Source organism: Lemur catta, chromosome 7 (assembly GCF_020740605.2).
Source record: "Lemur catta isolate mLemCat1 chromosome 7, mLemCat1.pri, whole genome shotgun sequence".
NCBI classification, from domain to species: domain Eukaryota; kingdom Metazoa; phylum Chordata; class Mammalia; order Primates; family Lemuridae; genus Lemur; species Lemur catta.
This window is the reverse complement of record NC_059134.1, coordinates 38,474,717-38,498,684: the sequence shown is the minus strand read 5'-3', so window position 1 is coordinate 38,498,684 and position 23,968 is coordinate 38,474,717.

Genomic DNA, 23,968 nt, shown 5'->3' with positions numbered 1-23,968 from the left:
TATTTCTCAATATTCTTTATTTATGTGAAATAAGATCTATGGAAGACTTAACCATGTCTCTTTCTTTAGGAAAAAAGAGAGAAGTTATCTTTGGCATCATCTTATTTTATTAGATTACATTTAAAGTAATTTATTTTTATTCATGAAAATAATTATTTGTCAAAAGAACTAATTTACTTGACATATGCAATTATAAAATTGTCTTCTATAATTTGCACAAATATAATTTCTCTGTGCTAATATTTTCATTTCTATAATAAAATTTATCATGAAATTTAAGGAAATATTAAATTTTTTATCTGCTTTTCAGAGAATCTATTATATTATTGGTTACAGAAAAACTTGGTTAATTTTTGCAACAAATATTTAACAATTGAAAAAAAGAAATAATAAATCTTTCCTATATCTAAACACCTGAATTGTAATGGTACAGAAAATTCAGTGTAGAAATAATCACCCATACCGTATTTAATATTCTGAATATTTTTCCCTCATTGTTACTAGAAAATTATTTTTTACTTCTTTTCCTGAGATATAAGTAATTTCCTGATGTTAAGTTAAACAGTGGTTTAAAATGGAAATTATTTATTCAGGATTAGATATTTTTCAAAAGATTTCTTTACAAAAAATCTTTTTTCTTCATTTGAAAATGTAAAATTATGGTGAAGGGCATGCATTTCTTATATCTGACCTATATTATATGCCTTTATCAAGTATGCAATTTATGAAAGTGTTTTCCAGTGCTTATCAAAATTACCTTATATGTTGTCTTAGCGCCAAGAAAAATAAAATGATAATGGGATCATTTCAGCGTAAATAGAGTAGCCACCATGCCATCTGCTGCACATGTCTGAAATGAATATAAGACTGGCCTGGTGCCATCCCCTTGGGTCCTAAGACTATGTCCATTTACCTGCCAGGGAAGAAAAATGATTTATGTTAGATTTCTAAAAGTTTCACCAGTATTAGTAAGTTTTATTAGCCATTACTGTTTAATTATCTGAAATATTTCATCATAGTTTGATTTGGGGATGAAATGGAAATAAATATTTCCTTCTCTGTTTCAAGGACACTTTTAAGGCACTAAACCAAGTTACATGTTTCCCTTGATTAAAAATATTTTAGGCCAGACCCTTACAAATATTGAGTTCGGTCATTTCAATCAGCATTTTCTCCTATGTCCTATTTTTTGTTACTACCTCTGCTTTGCTGATTACAAACTTGGCCCTTGTTTTTGGTACTGACATGCTGCAACCTAACATCATCCTTAAACATTATCTTTGCCTAACATTATTCTAAACCAGTGATTTTGCCTAATGAATTGAGTCTGCTGTTTACTCTACATTCATTTGGCAGGACTACGTTGGTTTCTGACATTTCTTGTTCTTTGTATCTCAAACTGAGATCTACAGATACAATCTTCAGATCTTATGAAATGTGTTTGTGTGTGTGTATGTGTGTGTGTGTACTTTATGCAATGTGTAAAAATCAAATCAAGTCAAATTTTAAAAATTAATAAGTATATTTTCTCTTGATGACCAGTGCTATAACAAACCATAGCTATTGGATTTAAGTGCCAGCATTTCTCTTTTTGTATATAATTACAACATCACCAGATGAAACCAAATGATGTCTGGCACAATGTATCAATAAATGATTCAGAATAATTTGAATTTAGAAAAAAGTGGAAGAATTGAACATTTTACATAATGTAGTATGTTGAATTCAAAAGAATGTTCGAAATAGCAATGTCTCCATTATGATAATCATACCAGAGTAAAAATAATCAACTATAAAATAAGAAAACCAAGTTTGAAAAAATGAGAAAACCATAAAAATGCAAATTCTTCTTTTTAATACCTCCAATATTGATGACATCATTTCAGTAAAACAGTATCATTTGTCAAAACTTAATGTTGTCAATTTGGTTTTTTTCTCACTTCTTAATGCTTTATTCATTGAGTAAAATATACATTTAACATAAATCACATAACATCAGTTATCAGGTCTAAAATTCAGCTGGATTTATTAGTTTCTGTCAGGTGTTATTTTATCTGATCTCATTTATAAGATAATATCTTACCACATCTGGCATAGACACACACTGTGCCAGTGCAGTCACACTGCTAACATACATATGAAATCTGCCTGATATGTGTTCACTGGAGACAAATCAGGGAACACCTGTCCAAAGGTTATTTTAATATAAGATGGTAAATGTATTTTTAAAATACATATATTTTTCCCTAAATAAATTCATATCTGTTGGATAAATTATGGTCCCAAATCTTACAGTATAGCAGCCAGGTCTAAGTCCTGCTGGGCACTCATGTAGGCTTCTTACATTATAATTGCAGACTGTCCTTTAACATAAAATGTACAACATTCGTACCACTTAAAAAACCGGGGTCAGGTGGAAGTCTCACAGAGATCACATCTGCACTGTGGTTGGCCTAAAACACTTAAATCAGCTTGTAAATCCTCTTCAGTATTAACAAGTCCTTATAATGTACTCCATGGAATGTTCTTCATGTATCATGGCAGCTTGTGCTTATGATAGAACAAGCTTTCAGTTTTTCCTTTCTTTCCTTTACATTTCTTATTCACAGTGAAACAGGTTCATGGTAATTTCTTTTTCTTTTGTCTTTCTTTTCTTATTTTGATTTTTTCCCCCAAAATTCTGACATTGCAAAAATTCTGACTCAGCTGCATAGCATTGTACCACAGGTCAAAATTTGACCTTAAATATTACAATCTAGCAGTATCTGGCTGGTCAGAATAAGCCAGCTCCTGACAGTGTGTAGGCACTTCTATTATTTCAGTCTGTTCTTTGGCAGCTGACAAACGTGCCGACAGACAAAAATCCAGAGCCTTGCTGCTAGGGATTTCAGGACTAATGTTTGTTTGCAAGCATGTATGTATGTTTATAACTCTATATTTTGATTTTCTTTAGGAGTTTCTACCCTGGAGTACAGTTTCCTTCTTCCTCCACTATTTGAAATCTAGACTAAAAAGCTAACTTGAATGTATAATGTAACTGGCATTTAATAAATATCTATGCGCTAAGGCTAAGAACCATGCTTTACAATTGTGATATTGTGATATAATTAGAAATAAATATATTGTCTTCATCTCCAGTTTCTGATCCAGAGCTCCCAAAACCCTTGAGATCTCCTGAGTGCTAGGTGTACGAAGAGCATCTTTTGTTTTAACATTTGGCATCTGCCTTCAGTTCCTGACACAGAGTTCCTGTATGATTTAGAATTCCTTAAGTGATGATAGCACATTTTGTTCTAAAGGGGAGACTCTTGGAAAGACCCTAGATAGCTTCAGGATAGAGGCTGGTCACCAGAAAGACCAAATTTTGAATAGATGTTTGGAACTTTCAGCCTTCCCACCCCACGTCTTACCCTCCAGGAAGGGCAGAGATGCTGGAGACTAAGTTAATAATCTATTATTCCTATAGGATGAAACCTCCTTAAAAACCTTCAAATGACTGAAAGAGCTTCTGGCCTGGTGAACGCATCCATATGCCAGGAGGCTAGCGCACTAACTCCGTGGGGACAGAATCAGGACCTTTCTGAACCTCGTACTATGTATCTCTTCATATGACTGTCCATTTATGTCCTTTATAACATTTTTATAATAAATTAGTAATAGTAAGTAAACTGTTTTTCTAAGTGCTGTGAGCTGTTCTTGTAAAGTATTGTAAGAACTTCTGACTTTGTAGCCAAATATGACAGATGTATGGGTACTGGGGGCAGTCAATACTTGCAATTGGCATCTGAAGTGGGAGTAGTCTTGTGGGACGGAGCCCTTAATTTGTGCAGTGTGCATGAACTCTGGATAGTTAGTGTCAGAATTGAATTGAATTGTGGTATATCCAGTTGCTGTCGGGGATGTCAGAGAATTGGTTGGTGTGAAGAAAAAAAGAAAAAAAAAGCCCCCCCCACATTTGGTATCAAAAGTGTGAGAGTAAAAATAGATCATAATAATAAAGGATTCATTGCCAGTTTTAGATCTGGGTCAGCAAATGTAATAACATCCAAAATTCCAAAGTTGGACTCAGGGGAGAATCGTTTCCCTAAGGACCACATAGGAACTTCAGGTGGGAGATTGGCTACCTTCAGAAGCCTAAAATGTGGTTGACAGCCCTCCATAGAAAGGACTTATTCAAGTTGCTGTTTGCCATCTCAGATTAACAATGTTCATATGGGAAAATTAAGGAAGTATAAGGGTTAGGGTAGCAAAAGCCCTCTGTTTCAGACACTCCATAGGAAAAAAGTAAATACATCTTTAGGAGAGGGTCCACCCAGACTAACAATTATATATTCTTGTTTTGCCACACCTCCTTTATACATTATTTTTATGTATAGATTAAGAAAAAGTTCTACTAAAATATATGTCCTCAAAATCACATTCATAGATATAGAGCCCGTCCACTGTTCTTAAGTCAAACTTAATGTCAGGAAGGGCACATCTTCATCTAGACAGAAAAGGCAGAATTAATACCTGGGAATCTCCAAACATCATTACTGCCTATAGCATTCCTGCTTAAGGTCCTTATCCCACCATCCACCTCTGAACTGATTTAATATCCTTTATCATAAAAGTCTGAGGATTACAATAAAAAAATCTATTTCCCCATAATGAAAAAGTCAGAATAAGTGTATAAATCATCATCAGCAAAAGAGATTCAATTGATATATTAAAAGGGAAAGGAAAGCTTATTAGCTTAAGAACTGAAATCCATTATTTTTCTGTGTACCAGAAACATTTCTAAAAAAGAATGAAATAAAGCATTTGGTAAGAAAAGATTAGACAGGACAAATATAAATGATTAATTTAAAAAACAAGGATAATCATTATTACCAAGTAAACATTTACCCTCAAATGGACCATGAGACAGTGAAGAAGAGGTGAGAGAAAGGGGCAGAAACAATATTTGAAACATAAAACTCTTTTTCCTGTCTGGCATGTGAGCAACTTGCAAGTTGCCATTCCATCTAAACAACAAGTACAATGCTAAAAAAACTAAAAAATTAGCAACTCTTCTTAGATCTGGCAGAGAAGTGAGGTGACTGGGCAAATTGGTGTCCCCCACAATTGGAAGAGACAGAGAGACAATAAAGAGAATCAAAGCTCACCAGAGTAGAAGCCCAGGAGCAGAAACTTCCATGGAAACCAGTCCAGGGTAAGAAAACTAAACTGTAATTGATAAATTGCTGGAGGTTCAGTGTAGACAACTCTGAGAGTTAAAGACACATAGGGGGACCCAGTCAAAAGGTTCCCTACACATTTGAGAGGTTTATCTTCAGGAGCCCTAGCAAGTCTTCACAGTGAATATCAGAGAAAAATCCTTTTATTCTCTGGCAAGGGGAGGAGAAAAGTAACCATTTTGAAATATGCCAGATTGTTTTGTTCTTCCTAATAAGGCTTGCCCTTAGGAGAAGCTATTTTACCAGAGCCTAACCACTGGGTTTTATCAGACCGTAATCCACCTGGGAGAAGGGAAATGCCTAACTCTAGCTCCCTCTAGTAATCTTTTCTCACCTAAAGGACCTAGTGGAAGGCTGTGAAACCATGGTGAAGTTCACAGTCCTGGAACACAGGTTCACCAAAAGACTGACCTAATTATGGGACTGTAGAACTTTTTCCTTTCCCCACACCTTAACACTACATTACTATTAGGTCATTAAATATGAAATGTCCAATTTCAAATCAAAAATTTAGTTTACTATATCTCAAACAAGAAGCAGTACAATTAATCAATATGCCTAAACTATTAACACAGTTTTGCCATCTTAATGGTACCTTGTTTATGCCAGCAGCAAAGAAGCCTGGAGAGCGAGTGGCAATGAAATCACCAAAGGTGTTTTCTACAGCTTGTTCAGAATTGAATATTTCTCCTTGCAAGAAGTGGTCCAAAGCCTGGAAGTCAGTGGGTGCAAGGTCTGGTGAATACAGTGGATGACAGAGAGTTTCCAAGTCCAGCTTCTGTAATTTGAGCAGCATTGTTTGTGAGACATGTGGTCTTGCAAGAGGATTGGCCTGTATCTATTCACAAATCTTGGCTACTTAATTGCAAGCAGTCTCATCATTTTTGTTCAATTGGTTGCAGCAGATATCCACTGTAATCAATTGACCAAATTTCGTGAAACTGTAGCAGATAATACCAGCGCTGGGCCACCAAACAGACACCATTAGTTCTTTCTGATGAAATTTCAGTTTTGGAATGTGTTTCAGCACTTCATCTTTATCCAATCATTGTCCCGAATGCTTACAATTATCATAAAGAATCCATTTTTCATCACATAACAATATGGTGTAGAAATAGTTTGCCTTTATGTCATGACAGCAAAGAAAGGCAAGCTTCGAGACAATTTGTCTTCTGATGATCACGTAATTCATGCTGAACGCATCTATCTAGCTTCTTTACCTTGCCCATTTGTTTCAAATGGTCCAATATTGTTGGAATAGTAATGTCAAAACTTGCTGCTAAGTCATGCATAGGTTGAGATGGATTTGCTTCCACTACAGCTTTCAGCTCATCACTATCCCCCTTGGTCTCAGGTTGCCCACCTGACTCATTTTCAAGATTAGAATCACCACAATGGAACTTCTCAAACCATCAATGTACTGTGCATTCGTTAGCTACATCCTTCCCAAACACTTCATTGATACTTGGAGCTGTCTGCGGTACTTTGGTTCCATGACAGAACTCATACTTGAAAGTAACTTGAATTTTTGACTTATCTGTGGTCTCACAAAAATTGCTCTAAAAAAAAATTTGAAAGATAAGCACAAGCCAAAACATGCATTTGTAAGACTGAGGATGTACCTTCACAATAAAAATAAAACAAGAAGTGTCAAAGTGAAATGTCAGAGATATCAACTGTCAAACTTAGTACTTAAGGAAATCAGGCATTTCATACTTAATAACCTAATACATTACTAAAAGCCTATTTATTGCAGTTCCTTTTACCTAATGCATCATGTTCAGCTGTCAGGAGACAAATTACAAGAAAAACAAAACATAGTTGAAGAGAGTGAACAAGCATCAAAACCAGAGTCTAAAGAACAGATATGGCAAACATTGTTAGAATTATAAAACAGGGAATTACAAAAAAAAGTAGACTACTATGCTAAAGGTTTTAATGGAAAAACAGCATTCAAGAACAGATGGATCATGTAAGCAGAGAGATGAAAAATCTAGGAAAAAATTTTAAAATTCTAGGTATCTGAAACTCTCTAACAGAAATGAAGAATGCCTAAAGAGCTCACTAGCAGAATGGACACATCTGAAGAAAGAATCTCTCAGTTTAAAGATATGGCAATAGAAACTTTTGAAACTAAAAAGCAAAGAGAAAAAAGACTGGGGGAGAAAAACAAATAAAAAAACAAGAACATAACAGAATATAAAAGAACTATGGGACAACTACAAAAAGTGTAACATACAAATAATGAAAATACAAGAAGGAGAAGAAAGAGAGAAAGTAAAAGGAGCAATATTTCAAGTAATAATGACTGAGACTTTCCTCAAATTAATGTCAGATACCAAACCACAGGTCTAGGAAACTAAGAGACCATCAAGCAAGACAAATACCAAAAAAATCTACATCTTGGTGTATCATATTAAAAATTCAGAAAATCAAAGAGAAAGGAAAAAAAGTCTTCAAAGAAGCCAGAAGGAGGGGAACACCGAACCTATAGGGGAGCAAGGATAAGAACTTTATAACTTTTTGGGGAATACTGGTTGTTTTTTTTCTTTAAACAATTCTTGATACTTTTAGATTAAAAAAAATCACACGATCAACTGCAATGTAATTTAGAAAGATGAAGTGATTTTGATTTATGTATCTCCTACTATGAAGTATCTTGATTGCTCACAAATGCAGTAAACATTAATTTATATTGCCATTTTTGTTTCAAAATAAATCACATTTACCATTTTGGGTCCAAACCTCAGTGAGAGAATTGTACACTATGCATTTCTACTGTAATATTTAGTCAATAATTATATTTCTTCCCAGATCTCTAACTTGATTCATAATGTTGCTTGAGAATAAATGCAATACAAAAACCCAGTAGAGGGTGTTTGGCAGGTGAGGGGGGGAGGGGGAGATGGGTATATTCACACCTAATGGGTACAGTGTGCACTGTCTGGGCGATGGGCACACTTGTAGTTCTGAGTTGGGCAGGGCAAAGGCAATATATGTAACCTAAACATTTGTATCCCTGTAATATTGTGAAATTAAAAAAAACCAATAAAAAAATTTATAAAATACAATATGTAGCATTCAATTCAAGAAATATATTAAATTTTAATTGTTTAATTGTTAGAATAGTATTAAACTAGACCCTGTAGGATTCCATAGAAAACCCACTTCAAAGCCTATCAAAAATTAAAATGTTCCTCCATAAAACTTTTTGAAAATTAAATGTTCATAGTCTGATTTAAAATTAGTATTCAGTGCATATGGATTTTTTCAAATCAATTACATTTTCATTGACTACCTGCTAAATATTGTGCCAGACTCTGGACAGAGGTTAGCAAACTTTTTTTCTGTAAAAGGCTAGATGGTAAATATTTTAGGCTCTGCAGGCCACACAATGTCTGTTCCAAGTGCTCAACACTGCCACTGTAGCGCAAAAGCAGCCATAAGCTATAGGTAAATGAATGAGTTGTTTTCGAATGAATTTAACAGGTGGCTGATGGTATTTGGCCCATGAAGCCTTCTCTAGAAGATACAAGACGGACTAGACAAGGTGACTATCCTCAAGAAGATTATATTCATTTAGATGATAATGTGTACAAAAACTATATTAGTCCAAAGATAGAAATAAAGAATATACAAAAATAAATATTACTGTGAAAACACAGAAGCCTAAGAGATTGTTTTTTATTTAATACATGAGTGAAGACTTTTTGTTAGGGAACTTTAGCATGTGAAATAGACCTTAAAAGATAGATGGTAATAATGGTAACAATTACAATGTGTTTTATACTTAAAAATCACTTTGACACCTATTGTCTGATTTGGATAAAAAGATGTATTGCCAAGGAGTATATTGGAAGCTGAGAGACTAATCTAAACAAAACTAAGACATCAGAAACTGTGAGCCATGTTTGGGATAAGTGAATTCTTTGATTTGACAAAACTATAGGAGTAAGTCTTTTGGCCAAAAAAAAAAAAAATAGATTGGAGTCAGAAATGTGGGAAATGTATGAAATATATATATTCGCTTTTAGGCAATGGAGAGTCATTAAATGTGCTTACGCAGCACAGTAATGAATCTGAGCTGTGCATGAAAGGAGATGCATACAGCAACTTGTTTTTTACAGGATTGTAAGAGGGATACAATGCAGGTGGGATAATAAGTTAGAATAGAATTGCAGAAGGTTATTTATGAGAAGGATTAAACCTCCTGAATTAGGGAAGTGGCAGAGGAAATGGAAAAACAAAAGTACTTGTGGCAGCATACATTGGGAACATAAAAAACTGACACAGCCATTGTTTTTAATTCGTCCCATTTTTCAGAAAAGAACAAACTTTTTCATTGATATGCGTTTCCATCTCAATCTGTGTTATTCTAGAGGAGCAAACAATCTGAATTTTTCCTAAATCCTGACACTGTCCTCTTGGTGTTCAACCTTTATCCAACTGAGCAATACAAGTTTTTTCCTTTGTCAAACTGGGGTTGATAGTGTGGGCTGCTCTTACTCTGCATAGATGTGATAATAATGAAAATTATAACAATAAATGATGATACTGTATTTAACTGAATACTTACCATGTGTGAGACAGTCTTCAAGTGATTTATAAACATGAATTCATTTGGTCTAAGTTGTGGGTGGAAATGAGAAGAAATGAGACACAGTTGGAGAAGCAGATGCCTGGTGATATTAAAACCACAATTTTAGTTTATATTATACAACCCTGTTTCATGTAGATCTTTCTTTTGATTCTGTGAGTTCCCCAAATATCCTTCTCAGACATGTGAGCCAATAAATCCCAGTTTTTTCTTAAGCCATTCTGAAATAGTTTCCTAATATTAGAAATAAAGATGTATCAACAAATACAGTTCTTGACTGATGAGACATTGAAGTGGGAAAAAAGAGGAAAAATAGAAGGTGATTCTTCAGTCTGGAGTTATATTAACTTTGAAAAGGTAATTCATAGTGAAAAAATAAATAATCAGGGATCTATGGTAATTTCATGTTTGAAGGGTCAGTAAGATATTTGTAGCATATATGGGAATTACTTAATGAATGGAAAGAAAGCCTAGAAAGTCTACCAGGGCCAGTTTCATGGCTGTGAGTCCTGAGCAGACATGCAGGGCCCCAACCTTAGAACTACATACCTTGTTTAATGATCTGCTGTAATTTTATCTTTGAACTTGTATTCTTCCAATGGAACTACAGAGCATATATAAGAGCAAAGGAGGTATGTGCCAAATGAATAGCTGCCATTCCTTGCCCCCCCGCCATTTTGCATATAGCATTCACTATATAGCATGAGCACAGGATTCCAGGGGTGCCATAATGGGTGGGAGTTCATTGAATCTCAAAACAAGTACAAAGTGTGTCACATTTATGACTGATGAAGCAAGAGCACTGACAAGTCCAAGAGGCTACACTTTCTCTTTGAACTAGAACCTACTTTGAATGCAAAAAGGTAATGGAATTCTAAGAAACACAAAGGATCTAAGAACTCCCTCATATTCTTTCTCACTCACGTTATTTCGTTGCATTAGCCAATCACTTAAACTGAAAATGATGACACAGAAAGTATAAAGGAATTCATAGTTTCCTTTTTTTTGTTTTTAAATTTCTTCTGTGCTCATTGGTCAGCCAAAGGTAGACAGTGTTGGTAGAATGAGCATGAATTGAGAAGTCAAAGAAAAATACTTGAGTTAGTTTTGTGCAGCATTTCCATTATTCTGGCAAGAACAAAACACATATGCATGTATGAACTATGAAATATGAATTGGGTCATTTCAGTGATTCTGCTGTTGACTTAATGCTCTTATATTTGCATTTAAAACTGGCATTGTATAATATAGAGATGAATGGTAAAATTCATACTAATAATTAAATTTTATTTTTTTAAATTTAAAACAATATTAAATACAAGTTTAAAATACCATGACAAATTGAGGGAGAGACCAAGGAATGAAAATAAAGGCTTTTTTATTATCTTTAATGGCACTTTTTTCCTGTTTTTTGAACAAAGGGTCTTGCATCTTTATTTTTCAGTGAGCCCTGCAAATTATGTAGCTGACCTTGAAGTCCACACTTAATATTGTAAAACACGTATACATGTCTCCTCTCCATCTGCTGGGGGCACTTAGATGCCCAGGCTAAGATGGTAAAGAGGCCAAGGCTGGAGAATGAAGTGACACTAACAGTGTGGTGGTGTACAATGAAATAAGGAGCACATTCAAATGTGTGTGACCAAGATACTAAGGTCACTGAGCCAATCAAGACAAGCCAATAGGATATCACCCAGAAGGGCACATGACACAGTTTTAAAGTAACCATGTTCTCCTTTCCCTATGTTTTCATGAAGGTGTTTTCATGCTGATAAGGAAACAACTTTGGAAGAACATTTCTGTTCCTCTTTCCATTGATTATACTTTATCCCTCCATGAAAAGAATGATTTATCAGATATTGAGAATCTATCATCCATGGGTCCATTTTTCTTTTTTGAGTGGAGCAATGGTGATAAATGTTGTTATTACTGCTTTGCCTTTCTTTTTCTGTCCACAGCAATCATGTTTCTCTCTTCTGAGTATGATAAGATGACCAGAGTAGGCTCCGTTCCTGCTGATGAGAAGTCTTCAAATACGGGTGCCTAAATTCACAACAGAAAGCATCACTGGCAGTAGATCCAAGTTTGTTCTGTAGTCCAGTATTATTAATGATAAAAGCTTGATGTTTTAATCCATTTTGAGGGTTTGGTTTATTTTTTACTTTAAACTCAGAGAAGATATTTGGAATTAATTATTTTCTATGGGAAAATTATTTCTCTTAAACTCTTTAAACATAAGGCATGAGTTAAGGGGTTATAAAATGGGACAGACTTGTTAGAAAGGATACAAGTGTTGCCATCTGAGCTGGTTTTAGGTGCTCATGTTGGCTTTTTTTTCCTTCATAACTGTGATTTCATTCGTTGTGTTGAGGGTCAGTACACAGCCATTTCAATTTGTTCATGATTTTGAACATACGTATTGAAAATCTAAAAACCCATGCATTGTGATTCTTTTCTGAACAGTTATTCCAGTGACCTTCCAGATTAATATTTGGAGGCAAATTTTCCTTAAGAGAATATCAAGTACCATTATCTTCAAATGTTGATAAGCTGTTACATAATTTCCTCTAATTCACAATTTAACATCGTATACACTACATAATCAAATGTTCAATCTTTCACAGCACATTAACAAAGTTATTAAGAAAACTGGACTATAACTACATAAGGTGTTACAGAGTGCACACAATTCTGACAGGGAGAGCCAAGACCAGGGAGTGGTTTTCTTTAGGAAACAAATGTACTAAACAACATGGAAATAGAAAGGAATTTAAAATGTGCAAGACATACTAAATGCATGACTGTGGCTCCAAATTGCCATTTAGTGTGATTTGCATTATAAGATATAAAAATTACTCCCACCAGCACATACAGAATGTTAAACTGACACTCAAGGCAGTCAATGCCTCCCATAATTCAATATCCCAACATTTTTTTTTTTGTTGTTTGCACCAAAAAATAAAAAAGACGCAAATGATTTCACCTCTTTAAAAAAAAATTACACTTAAATAACGGGATGAGATGGGATTCTCTCATTCTTAAAATGTCTCTAGAGCTACTAAAAAACTTGCATTTACAAAATAGTTGATAAAATATTCATCTGGATTATACAAGAAGGGAGACGGGGACTACTGACAAGACTGTATGTTATTAATCACATTTGGCTTCTTTGCTGCTTCGTCAGAGGCTGGACTCTGTTTTTAGTTTCTCCATTTGCTGTGGGTAAATCTTTTAGTTTCTTGGTTAGCCACTTTGTCTGGTTTTCCAATTCTCCACTTTTCCCTTCTGTTTGCACACTGTGGTGCCTGAAGATTTATCCTTTCCCGCTACCTTTTGTTGGAGATTTAGCTGATAACCTCGCCAATCTCTGGGCTCTTCCTTCACCGCTCGTTCTTCTTAGGGGCATCTTGGCTGTGGGGAGAGTGCATGCCAGGTGTCAGGGCCATGGCTGCCTGGCCACCACTGCTCCTTCAGCTCCAGAAGCTGCAGGGACTCAATCACACTGGCTTTTTAAATAACAAGAGAGACAAAAGATTTCACAGAATTTTAAGACTCCTGAGAAGTTACTGCTATTGTAGTTATAGTCTTTTTTAAAACTTTAAATATATCCAAAGTTACTATTTTCATCAAACTTTGAATGTAGTCGGACAATCTAACACCCATTGTAGGGAATGGGAAGAGTGGAAAAGTAGGCAGCTGGTGGAAGCACCCTTGCAGGTCCTGTCCTCAAACTTCTTAAGTGAATTACTATTTACTACATTAGTTTACTAGCAGTTTGGAATAGAAGAATGAAAGCTGAGCACCATTCCAGATACTATCACCCATCAATCATAATGTCTCTTCACTACAAAGTGCTAGTGTTAGAAAAATATTCAGAAGAACCCAGAAGAAACAAGTGAAAAATTGTGACAGCATGAATCTTTGGATCAGTTATGCATTATCATCTAAAATTTTATTACAAATTATTTGTATCAGGTTTCTTATAAAATAGTGATTCAAATAATAAAATTACACAATTTCAGTCTTTGGGGGTTTAAAGATTAATAAAAACCAATATAACATCAGGGAAATAATTGATTATTAACACATAGATAATTAAACCTATAGATAAGTTTTTAAAGATGTTCTGTAAAAGACAAGCTGTTTTTCAAGTGAGCTGTTTTTTCCTAAAATGATTTTTCTAGATCTGAATTTTAGGGACCATGTCAAATGCAGTCACATAAAATACAGACCTCACAGCATGAAATATTGTATTTCCCAGGCCTAAGATTACAATTTCTAAGCAGACACATTCTGTACCTATGAAAAAAATAAGAGTAAAGCTACTTAAGGGAGATTAAATTGTGTAGTTATTACTTGCAAATATAGAAAGGGTCTTACAGGTTCTTTTTTTCCAGACACTAAAATTGAAAATGATGGGAATCTAATTTTGGTATGGATGGTTGTTATAAGAATAAATATATTTTTTAACCTGACCCATTCTAACCTCCTGACAGATAATTTCTGAAGCAAATCCAAATGTGTCAAAAAATAGTATTTATCTACATTTATGTCAGCTTTGGCAAGGATAAGTTGTCTAAACATTGAGGCATAGCATTCATAAGCATGAATCTTTTCTTATCCACAAACCATTAATGTAATGAATAGAAAGTAAGGTGAATTGTTAATTCTTTGTGCATTTATCATGGCTTTGTGAATATCTTAAAAGCATTTTATGATGTATTCTTTCTTAGATTTAGTTTGAAAGCCTGCCAAAGTCATCTTTTTTTTTTTTTTTAAGTTGGGGATCTTTGTGTAAGGATAAGTAAAATTTTAAAGTAACAAATTGAAAGAAAGAAACAAAAAAGCAACTATGATTTGTTCTACTGAGGGTTTATTGCCAGAGTGCTCTATGTGCAACTAGCTTTATATATTTTAGTCGTTAAGCCTGCCTGTGTTGAGATATTGAACTTTGTTTTACAGTATGCATGCTTATTCTTAGCATATATTAGTTACAGTGGTTTATTTTTAGAATAGTTTTAATTTGAGTGGTTTAAGGATTCCTTCCTTGGCTGAAAATAAAGGAAACCACACAAAGTAAACTACGTAAGTAAATGGGGCTAATCATCAGCTTGAGAAGACAACCCAAAACACAAATAACCTTCTCTGTGTGTACAAGGCTGATCTTACAAACCAACCCTGAGTAAACACAATCTTCTGGGCCCAGTACCCACCACCTAACAAGTTTCTATCTCATTTCACATCTTTGGAAGAGCAAATCTGTTAAGTTTCTGATTATGTCAAGGGGATCAGACACCCATCCTTAGACATATGGCTGTGTCATGTTTATGCAGTGATGTGAGTAATTGTCATGTGGTACAAACTTGATTTGAGCATCTAGAGAAGCTATAGCCAGGAAAGGCACCCCAAAATGCTACTATATTGAAGACTTGAAATATGGACCTGGTTATGTTACAGAATTGGGCAAGAGGGGTCATGAAATTATATAGATGTGAATAAAACCTATAATCTATGCCTAGAACTACAGGGACATTAACTACATCCATTTTCACATTTCATCAATTCTCTATTGCACAATTGTGACATACCAAAATTGTCAAAAATACTTCCTATAATCTAAGGGGAGCACAAGGAAAAAGTTTACAGAACTTCAGAATATCACAGAAAATTTTATTTTCTAAAATACTCTTTTATGAGCTGTTATGAGCTGAATTGTGTTGCCCCAAAATTCATATATTGAATCCTAACCCCTAGTACCTTAGAATGTCATTATATTAGGAGATAGGGTCTTTAAAGAGAACAGAAATTAAAATTGGGTCATTAGGGTGAGTCTTAATACAATATGACTGGTGTCATTATAAGAAGAGGGGATTAAGACACAGACAACATCATACAGAGGAACCATGTGAAGACACTGGAAGATCACCAAAGAGAAAAGTCTTAAAAGAAACCAACTATGCCAACATCATGATCTTGAACTTCTAGCCTCCAAAATTGTGATAAAATGAATTTCTGTTGTATAAGTTATTCAGTATATGATACTTTGTTATGGCAGCTGTAGCAAACTAATATATAAGCCTAAGAAAAACATACTCAATTCCAAATACCTGATTACCTTGATTGGCAACTTCTTGGTTTCCTTCTGGTTCTTACTTTCTAGCAATTTACATATACCATGCCCATCTTCTTTCTACCATCAAAGGATGAATCATTTTCCATATTATTTCCTAAACTTGCAGAAAAGATTATGTTTCAAAGTTTCAATTCTAAATATCCAGAAAGACATGAATAATTGGGAGCTTGTATTACAGAGTTACCTCACTCCATTCAAATCTATCTTTGAGAGACTTTAGCTTCTTGACTTTGGACTTATGCTTTTCTAATCTTTAAAATGGGGATAATAATAGAGCCTCCCTTAAAATGTAATTGCAAGGATTAAATGAGATAATAAATACAAGGCATATAAACTGTATATGACAAATAACAATGTGTGTAACTATAATAACATGATCAAACCAGAACCTGTTTGAGAGTGATAGATGGTGCTTTTCATAATCATGCCAGTGCACAGTCATAAACCAGTAGTATCTGTGCATAGAAAATATGCCATGTATATTAGTTACTTTTATTATGAATAATTGATAATGCAAGAATGTGAAATGTACATTGCTTGCTGTTCACAAAACACATTTGATGAGGGATCAGAAACTCCTTCCTATTTAATGTGGTGATAAAAAATAACTTCTATTCTTGGGATACTTCACTTAATAGAATGGGTTCCAACTCTCTCCAGCAGAACAAAAGGGATTCTATATCACTGTTATTTCTTATAGCTGAGTAATACTCCATGGTATACATACACCACATTTTACTAATCCACTCATGAATTGATGGGCATTTCATGTACTCACCAGAAAATTGGTTTCCCTGATCATCACCTAAGTGCACACTTGGGAATAACACCAATTGGGTATCGGACTGAGAGGGGGAGTGGGGGAGGGGATGGGTGTATACCTACATGATGAGTGCCATGCGCACTGTCTGGGGAATGGACACGCTTGAAGCTCTGATTCGAGGGGATGGGCGGGACATGGGCAATATATATAACCTGAACTTTTGTACCCCCATAATAAGCTGAAATAAATAATATAAAAAAATAACTTCTAACTAACTCAGTTGAGAAAATTAGGAAGGAATAGGTTTGAGTCTTTGCTTTGAAAACCATAAAGTGATGAACACAGATATTGAGAAGAGGAGGAAAAGGAGGAATTGATGAGATGTTTTTAGCTTGAATACTGAGGAAAAGTATACCTACTATTTGGAAGGGATGCCTTGGTTAGAGTGGTAACCAAAATACAAGAATGGCTAGAATTACGTAAAACTTTTATGTGAAGAATTTAACTGAATTTGTGCAATTGACTTTGCAATTGTACAGGTCATTTACTTTCAGTGGCACTTTTCTCTTAAGAGATATCTGGGCCGGGCGTGGTGGCTCACGCCTGTAATCCTAGCCTTCTGGGAGGCCCAGGCAGGTGGATCGCTCGAGGTTAGGAGTTCAAGACCAGCCTGAGTGAGACCCTGTCTCTACTAAAAATCAAAAGAAATTATATGGACAGCTAAAAATATATATAGAAAAAAAATTAGCCGGGCATGGTGGCACATGCCTGTAGTCCCAGCTACTCGGGAGGCTGAGGCAGTTGGATTGCTGAAGCCCAGGAGTTTGAGGTTGCTGTGAGCCAGGCTGACGCCAAGGCACTCACTCTAGCCTGGGCAACACAGCGAGACTCTGTCTCAAAAAAAAAAAAAAAAAAAAAAAGAGATATCTGTTTATTTCTGAACAATATGGCATACTCTTCCTTACATATATCTTAGTATATAACACTCTATTATAAGAAATTCCTTTTGTGTTTAATATTTTTAAAAAATCATTGATTGTTCCAGACATAGAAAAATACTAGAAAAGTTTTTCTAAACTGTAGTCTCAAGACTTTGTATATCAAATTCAAATAGAATACCTGTTAAAATAGATTCCTGAGTCCCTCTCTAGCCCTAACTTATCAGAGTATGCTAGTATGGATACAAGGAATCTGCTTTTAAATAATAATTCCAGACTTTTCTTCCAGTAAAATTAGAGAAACTATATTATACATATTTTCATTAAAGATATAAATGAAAGTATATTGTGTTGGTTAGGATATAGACCAAGCTGATGTAAAAAAGTGAATGTACATGCCGGTAAGTATTTGTTGATAAGATATGGTGTTGCCTTGAAAGGAAAAGAAGCATCACATATTCATTATTTTCCATCTGAATTAAAGGACAGAGCAGTGTTTCATACTTATTTCTTATTCAACCAACTAACCAGTGCTTTTTCCTTTTCCTAAATACTTAAATTCTCTTTTCAGTAGATTTTGTTAGAAAACAACCTTCAGTTGTGATATGAAGAAAGAAAGTTTTTAAACTGACTTTGCAGCATACTGAGGGATTGAATTAGGTAGAAAAGCTGCATGCAACATTTCACATGCATATAAAAATAGATACCCTTTTAAATTAAAGAGACACATTTTTGTCCTTGAATATTCTTGAGGACTTCAAGTGGAACAAAAGTTTACAAGAAAAGCAATTTTTGCCTTCCCAAAATAGATTTATGGCACAGGTTCAATGTTCACATTTTACAGGGGTCCAATTTTAACATAGTTTAACATAGTTTACTTTAAAGAATAGTAAAATTCAAGATGCCAATTTATTGCATTCTACCTCAGATATTTATATACAGAGTAACTGGAAAGGAGGCCTGAGAAATTAACATCTGATAGCCTGAGTATAATTTATTTAATTCAGTAATCTTTCATTGTAGAGTCATTGTGTAGTTTTTAACCCACAAAATATATCTACTAATCATGACTATTATACATATTTTTAGAAGTTAAATTATGCTCATACAACTGAAAATTGTTTGAATTTATTTTAAGGAATATTGGATTATTTTGAAATCATCTTTTCAAATCATAAATAACTGAGTCCTTTGTATTTTTACATAATACACACCACTTATGGAAAAAGTGGAGCAAAGTGATTTTGGTTAAACAGAGATTAGATCAATAATTCATGAACATCTGCATAGAGTGATAGCTAAACTATTTACATGTCATGAAAACACTGAAGTGAAACCATAATAAGAAATTATGTTAATTATACCACATTAAAAGATTTTATCTGACTGAAAATGCTTTAACCTGCCTTATTTTTGGAAATTTACACTTAAAAACTAATCTAAAAGTCACTTTCTGCCCAATAGCTAATATTTTGTTTGAAATAAATAAAAGGCATAACAGACAATGGTGCTATTTTGATAGGATAAAAATAAATTATTAAAGAGTAATAATTTATATGTAATTTATACTAGGTATAAGCAGAATAACTAAACCAATGATTTTAAACAAAGATTTCCAGTTTAGACTAATGCAACTTCTTATGATGTTTCTACCCACTGTTATCCTTTGAGCAATGGAACATCATTTTCCAAGCTTCATTTTCCTCACCTATAACATGGACATAATAATGTCTGTTACATGGAAATGTTTTTTGGAGTATGTGAGGAAATGTATTTAAATTTCCTTGCAGAAATAACAAGGCACTTATGTCAGTTCCTGCTTTAACTGAAAGAAATTGAAAAAGAACCTCAGAAATCAAATATATTATATGGATAAATAATGTTTAGCAAATTTTTCTTGTGTTAGCAAGTGATATGTTAATGGATAACATAGCAAATAACACTTGAGTGTTAATATTAGGGATAATTCCTTTTTGTAGGAGGTTTTAATAGAATACATTTTTAAAAGTATGAAAATAGTGTGATATTTCTGCCAAATATTCTCATCAGGCTATAGGATTAGTCTTCTAAAAGTTGATAATTATCTCTCTGTAAAGGGCATAGTTGTTTTATTATTCTTTCATGACATTTCATAACGTCAGAACTTGAGAAATTTTGTCTTTCAAACAATTAATTTAAATATTTGGAAACATTTTGGGGTGATTAACTTTTTCAAGGAAAGACATGTTAAAGATTATACATAGGAAGGGTAATCCACGTGATAACCTGGATTAAGTTGAGTATTACAGGACAAGGCACGAGGGATGTCCTACAGCTACACTTCTGAAACTGCACATGGCCTGCCTTAAGTATTCTTCGATTAATACCACCTTCCACCCTGTCATGGCCAGAGAAGAGAAAACCTGGTGCATTGTTCACCCTACTCACTTCTCACATCATGAATGCCAAGGAGAATTTCTTTGGGATGATGATTATTCTGAACAGTCTAAGTTATTTTATAAGGTCAGCTCTACATTTTCAATGATATAACTGAAGAGAACAGACCTGACTAGGCACTGTGCCTTTCTTTTTCATCTATCTCCTAATCATAGGTAAAGCCCTAAGAATACTCAGATATAGATTATTTGGGGCTTCTTTGTCCATCATCAGCAACTGTGCTAGAGAAAAAAAAAATGCTCTCTGGAGTTGTCTGAACGATGATTTAATTAGTCTTCAGAAATTAGTATATAAGTGTACTACTATTTTCAGATGATACAGAATCATCTATTATCTTATTATTTTAAAATTATCATCTTAAGATCTACTGTCTTAATATTTAAGATGATTCTCTATTATCTTCCCTATTGGATCCTCTACTTAGCAGAATTCAACTCATGGGGAGGAATTTCACAATGTTTTCATGAAAGAATTAGTCCTATTTTTTGGTCTGATATTTTTTATTTTTCAGTCACTCTCACAGATCGTTCTCTGTTACCAGCCTCTGTTATCTTTCTTAATTTAGGAATAGTACATTTTTCATGGAAATGTGTTGCCCGACTGCACTGTCTCAAGTGAAACTTCTTGAGAATCTCCTACATGGAGGCAATTGTGCCTCCATCTTAGATGAACCTGCCCACAGCCCCCACAGATTCTCATATTTCTAGGATTAATTGGTTACATGTGCTCTAACTTGTATTGGCTAAGGGTGACTTGGAAAATTTAAGATGAATAAATTGCAGTCTTTTTCTGTAAAAAGAGAGTTAAGCTACATATCAAGATCTGTGTGTATGTGTATTTAAATTTAGTAAACTTTCCGAAATTTGTCCCCCAAAACATTAAGGTTTCTTTTCATGAACAGCTGAGGATTCAAGATAAAATGTGCATAGCATTGGCCTCAGAGTTGCATAACTAATGTGATAGGAATTTCCTCTAGTCCTAATTCAGTCCCCCAGAAAGATGGATGTTAATTGTTAAAACAACATATGCTTCTCAACGTATAGGCTGTCCAGATAGATATTGCATAGACTTAAATGCCAATATAACTATGCCCAGATTTTACTAGAAAATGTTTTCATTATTTTAGAGAGAAATACTAATCTAAGTAGTATATTATAGATAAAACTGTAACACTGTTTCATATTTAATAATATATTTTGTCAATATCATTATACTGAATCAGTATAGGGGTTTGCTTTAAGCAGATAATCTATCTTTCCCATTTTCATCAGGCCTTTGAATTTGGGCAAGTTATTTAGGTCTCTGTGCCTAGTATCTTCATCTAAAAAATGAGTATAATAATTACATAAACCTCACAGGGCTAACTTTACAATTAAAATAAACAATCATAGATAATGCACTTAAAACAGTACATGGCACATAGTAAGTGTTACAGAAGTTTTAGGAATTTTTATTGTTAGTCTCAGGTCCAGTTTCTTGGACTATATCATAACAAATTCCTGTCAGTTTCCACTCATTCTTAGGAATCATTTCTAATTTATGCCATCTATTATAGATAAATATAGATGTCCTGGAACCTATTGTCTTTCATTATTGGACTGATGAACAATAGAGAATTAAGAGTAATAAGATAAGCTCAGAGACTTTAAAGCTCTTCTTGTGTCATCTTGCTCCAAACACATCTCATGACATTTAAAATCTACTTCAGGCACTTCACAAAGAGTTTCTGCTATTAGCTTATTTAAGTGGAAGCTTATAATTAAAAATCACTTTCCTCTACCATGATTATATTGCTAAAGTAGGAAGTATTAAGCCTTTTGAATGTCAGTTAGAGCAGGCATATTCTACCTCATTTACCAAATTCAGTCCATATACCAAAAACTGACAATAACATACCAAAATCTGTCCATCTTACTAGAGCTCATGAACAAATCCCCAAAGAATATTTATAGCTGCATTAATTTTGTTTGTTTGTTTGTTGTTTGTTCTTCATATTGTGATCTTTAGTGGCCTGTTATGATTTTTGGTTTGCATTTTTGCTTCACTAATGTTAAGACATGGGTTTTGCAGATTCATATTTTTAAGCCAACAACTTTGCTTAATTTGTTTATACCAGGGTGAGCAGCATATTTTCTGAAGCAAGGAAACAAACATTTTTGAGGTTCTCCCTACTCTTAACAAGCTTTTGTGAGGATGTAGTAAAAGAGGGATTCTCTTAAGCTGTTCACATTGTGAATTAATGAGAGCTACCCTGAAATCATTTTGTCACATTCAATAAAAAATTACATATGTTCTCTATCTTAATCCAGTAATTGTATATCTAGAATTTATCTTCACAAAATATTTGAAAAATTTGACAAGCATTTCTGTGCATGATTTATATGCCAAGATTATTCATCAAGCAATATTAATATAAAATAAAAATAATGATGTATGATTGCTAGTGATATATTAAGTGAAAAAAGATTTTGTACAAATTTATATTAATTGTATATCAATTAATAAAATAATTTACTAGGTACAACAAATAAACATCATTGGCTATCATTTTGTTCAGTTAATTTATTATAACATTTATGTGTATGTATACATACATATATTTCTTTCTTTTTTTTCTTTTTTTTTCTTTTTGAGACAGGGTCTCTCTTTGTTGCCCAGGCTAGAGTGAGTGCCGTGGCATCAGCCTAGCTCACAGCAACCTCAAACTCCTGGGCTCAAACGATCCTCCTGCCTCAGCCTCCCGAGTAGCTGGGACTACAAGCATGCGCCACCAGGCCCAGCTAATTTTTTCTATATATATTTTTAGTTGGCCAGATAATTTCTTTCTATTTTTAGTAGAGACAGGGTCTCGCTCTTGCTCAGGCCGGTCTTGAACTCCTGACCTCGAGCAATCCACCTGCCTCAGCCTCCCAGAGTGCTAGGATTACAGGCGTGAGCCACCGCACCTGCCCCATATATATATTTCTTTATAATTTATTTTACATTTGCCTCTTCTACATTTAAACTAACTTCATCTTGATGTGTCAAAGAAGGTAGGCACAAAGTTGGAACAAAATAAATTTAATCTTGGCCTTTGATCTAAAAATTAGGAAAAGTACGCACTAAGTTAAGGATCTGTCTCAATTCCCCCTTCTTTCTTCTCTTAGGTAAATAAAAATATCCACACTAGAGGAGTAGGAAAAGAGCAAAATAATTAAAAACTTAGGTATATATCGGGATCTGAGATCAGAGAGATTTTCTGCTGAGCTTGCTGAATAACTGTAGGTAGCAAACTATGCAGGAATTCTACCTACATAACCTTGTCCCACATGAGCATGATGTGAAATCAGTAGATTATAAATCCTATATTGGATTTTAGGCATTTAGTCCCATAACCTTTGAATTGATTGAGAAAACTTTAAATTGATTGCATCAACTCTAGGAATCATGATGATTAGATTTTCTACCATCAACTGAATGGGTATTCAAGATCAAATTTAGATTTAGATTAGAAATAAAATTAAAAATTTTGTATTTTGGTATCTGACTTTGTGATCAATAAAATTAGATACTAAAAATAATATAACCCTAGTAAAGCATCTAGATAAAGCCAGTAGATTGAACAGCTGCCTCAAATTTTGCCCTCTATAAAACCACTCTGTGAAATAACATGGGAATTATTTTCTGAAACACAAATCTAGAAGGAAATGGAGAATGAGAGAAGAGACACCACATCAGTTTTGAAGGCTGAGAAGCAGATGCACAAAAGATAAAGGACAGAACACATCCAAGAGAAAAGATTCCCAAGGTGACAATGGCAATGCCAAGCACCAACCTAATTTACACATCATAGTCCTCCAAAACCATAAAATTTGGTAGTACCACGCACCTCTGAGAGTGTAT